At 55.1% G+C, this 3,482-nt stretch overlaps 1 pseudogene; it reads left to right on the top strand.

Annotated features, from left to right (window-relative positions):
- Positions 1-3,124, top strand: part of LOC102381166 — an 11,094-nt pseudogene extending 7,970 nt beyond the window's left edge.
- The last annotated feature ends 358 nt before the right edge of the window (positions 3,125-3,482 follow it).

A 3,482-nucleotide genomic window follows, 5' to 3' on the forward strand; every position in this document is an offset into this window, starting at 1 on the left:
AAGAGCGTCCCTTCCACTGCGAAATGTGTGGCAAGAAGTTCAAGCGGTCGTCCAACCTGCAGGAGCATCGGCGCATCCACACTGGGGAGCGTCCCTACCAGTGCGCCTGCTGTGACAAGAGCTTTAAGACACCTTACGAACTGCAGCGCCACATGCTCACCCACTGCACTGAGAAGCCCTTCAAGTGCAGTGACTGTGGGAAGGACTTTCCCACCACCAACTCTCTGGTGCTGCACCAGCGCCAGCATTGTGACGACAAGCCCCATGTCTGTGGTGTCTGTGGCAAGAAGTTCACATATGGACATAGCCTCAAGGTGCACGAGCGCGTTCACACTGGTGACCGGCCTTTTGTCTGCCCCATCTGTGGCAAAGGCTTCAAGCAGTCAAACGCTCTCTCCTCCCATGAACGTGTGCACACCGGTGAGCGTCCCTTCATCTGCAAGACCTGTGGCAAGGCCTTCAAGCAGTCATCGTACCTAGTGATCCACGAGCGCTCGCACACTGGGGAGCGCCCCTACAAGTGCGAGATGTGCGAGAAGGCCTTTGCCCGTCCCTCACTCCTGCTGCAGCACCACCGCGTGCACAGTGAGGAGCGCCCCTACAAGTGCAGCTTCTGCGAGAAGTTTTTCAAGGACCTGTCGTACCTCACAGTGCATGAGAAGGTGCACACAGGCGAGACCCCCTACAAGTGCAGTGTCTGCGACAAGGGCTTTGCCCACCCTTCCAACCTGCTGCAGCACCAGCGTGTACACCGTCACAGCTGACCTGCCCCCTCACCTGCTCCTCTCTAGACTCCAGCCCAGGCCCCTGCAATGTGGCCTGTACAGTGCACAGTTCCTGCGGGGTGAACCCTACTCCATCTGTGGGGGCTCTGTGGGGAATGCCTGTCCCAGCATATGGCATGGGTTGGAGTGTGTATTCTTGGAGGCATTCACCTGGGCTGTACATGCCCTTTGCACCAGCCATTAAGGAAACTGAGGCTTGCTGCTCTCTGCACACTAGGCAGGGCCTCCTGGCATGCTGCTAATGTGGCCTCTAGGTCTGGGGAGGTCTGGACTGGGGAGTATCTGACTGCCTGCTTACTTCCAAGAGCTCTGGATAAGAAGGGTAAACCTTCAGCTTCCCTACGTGTCCTGCTGGCATAACTGCTATGGGGGGCTTGCTCTGTGACACCTCCACAGCCTGTTTAGAGAGTTGGGAGGGTGCTTAGTAGGGTTAATCCTGAAGGAAATTAATTTGGCGTCTCAGAGCCTGAAAAAAAGAGCAGTGCTAAATTTGGCCATAGCAAGTTCACCTTTTCGTACTCCGTCCACCCGAAAACTGTCTCGGTGAACACCAAGGAGAGGACCAGGTTGCCCTTTAAGCAGGGGCCTGGCCTGAAAGGGATTAGGGAGTTGGTAGTTGCACTCCTGAAGCACTGACCCACAATAGGGTATCTCCAGCACTGGGCACTGCAGGTGCCAAGCAGTTAGGCTGACCCCCATCAGTAGAACTCTTCCCTCCGCCTTTCCCTCTCCCACCCCAGTGCTTGAAAGTGCTCTGTCAGCACTATTGCTCCCTGGGTTTCCTTTCTTCTGAGAGCACAGTATTTGCTGAGGGAGTGATACAGGCCCAGCGTGGCTCCCTCCAGAGCCCTGTATATCTGGGAAGTCTGAATTCCTTGATGAGTTCTGGAGTGGGGAGAGGAGGCTGGAAAGTGGGTCTCTTTGCTACTTGGACAGGGCTTCCTGATGTGTCCTGCTGCACAGGACTAGCCAGTTGTTCCTCTCCTCTGCCTTTCTCCCTTGCTTGCACAGGGGGAGGCTCAAGGGAAAATGATGGACAGTTAGCTTCAGGTGCCAAACCACTTCCCTCTTGGCGCTGGTCTGAGCTCCCTGACCAAGCTGTATTCTCATACCTAGAGACCTTCCAAAACAACATTGGGTAGTGCAATAGTGAGAGTGCAGTGTTGCCATGTTACCAGATAACCAGAACCTGCCTTGTTCACCTCACTGTCACTTCCCCAGTGTTGCTGAGAATACATGCCTTTGACCCCTGGGATTCTTGTCAAGCCCTGGTGAGGGGTGGGGGAGGACTCTGGTTGAAGCCCCAGCACATTTGTCCTTCTGAGGGTTATAGGAATTCAGTCTGTTAGGGCCCTCTGCACAGCCCCCCAGGGGAAGCCAGTTCAGTCTAAACAAAAGCAACAGGACACCCTTTTCTGGCTTGCTTATAGATTACAGGAAAGCACAGATGCCTGCTTGCTGTGGGTGGGAGCAGAGGCTTGGGTCCTTAAGGCAGAGATAACAGCAGGCCTACTCTGGAGAGCAGGTTGTGAGTCAGGCTAACTTAGTCTGAGGCTGCTGTTTCACTTATAAGCCAATTTGAACTCAGACACAGCAGGTCTCTCCCACCATGTTCACATTTTGTGCTTGGGGTGAAGGGAATGGACCAAGATGAGCCTGCCAGCCCTTTCGCATGGGAGGAGACTAGCCTGGTCACAACCAGAGTGCTACAGGACTCTTGCCAACTGGCCCCATAAAACTGGTGGAAAGGACCTAGAGGGACGGGACAGGTAAGAGTTCAGAGCCACGGAGCAGGCAGTGTATCCATCCTGTTCATTGCTCCGGTACCTAAGGACCCCTCATACAGGGTGCTGCACAATTGCAGGGTAAAAAGCAATCCCTGCTCTGGAGTTCTTGGAGGGATTCTGCAGAGCATCTGCAGAGGAGACATGTCCTGCAAGACCCTGGTGAGGACAACACAGGTATCCTTAGTTGAGAGCGAGGAGGGGCAAGTGCCACACAGGCTAATGGGATGTTTCACAGTGCAACACAATGTCTCCATAGGACTGGTTGCGAGTAGGCCTATGCGAATAGGGAGGTATTCAATTCGGATTCAGCCAATTTGGAGGAAAATGATTCAATTCAGTAATTCCAATTACTGTTCCCATTTGATTTGGCCGAATCGGCTTCGAAAGATTCGGTGCTGATTTGGAGAGATTCAGTGATTCAGATTGACTGGAGAGAGGCAGGCATAGCCGGGCAGCTGCAGGTTCTCCCGCGGCTCCTCCGGCTGCGCTTGCCTCTCCCTGGGTTGGGGGGAGTCGTGGAAGAAGCCCCCATGGCTGCCCTGCCTGACCCCAGCCTCCTGGTAGGGCCCCCGCCTCCGTGTACCTAAAAAAAAAAAAAAAAAAAAAGGCTCGACACTCACCGGCTGCAGCAGTGGTGATCAGGGCCTCTGGGTGCTTGTGGCAGAGCCCCCCTGCACAGCATGGGTCAGTAGGGATTGCCACCTCCCCACCTGGCACCTGCGCGGTGGCACAGGTGGAGGGTGGCTCAGCAGGGTGCTGTGCGCTGTCCAGGAGCTGGGGCTGCTGAGGCTAAGCACTGCCGGGATCTGGGTGACTGCTGCAGCCGGTGAATGCAGGGCTTTTTTACTTTTTTCTTTTTTTTAAAGTGCTGGGAGGCTGAGGCTGGGCAGGGCAGGGCAGCCATGGGGGG

The sequence above is a fragment of the Alligator sinensis genome, unplaced genomic scaffold (genome assembly GCF_000455745.1).
Source record: "Alligator sinensis unplaced genomic scaffold, ASM45574v1 scaffold1140_1, whole genome shotgun sequence".
NCBI classification, from domain to species: domain Eukaryota; kingdom Metazoa; phylum Chordata; order Crocodylia; family Alligatoridae; genus Alligator; species Alligator sinensis.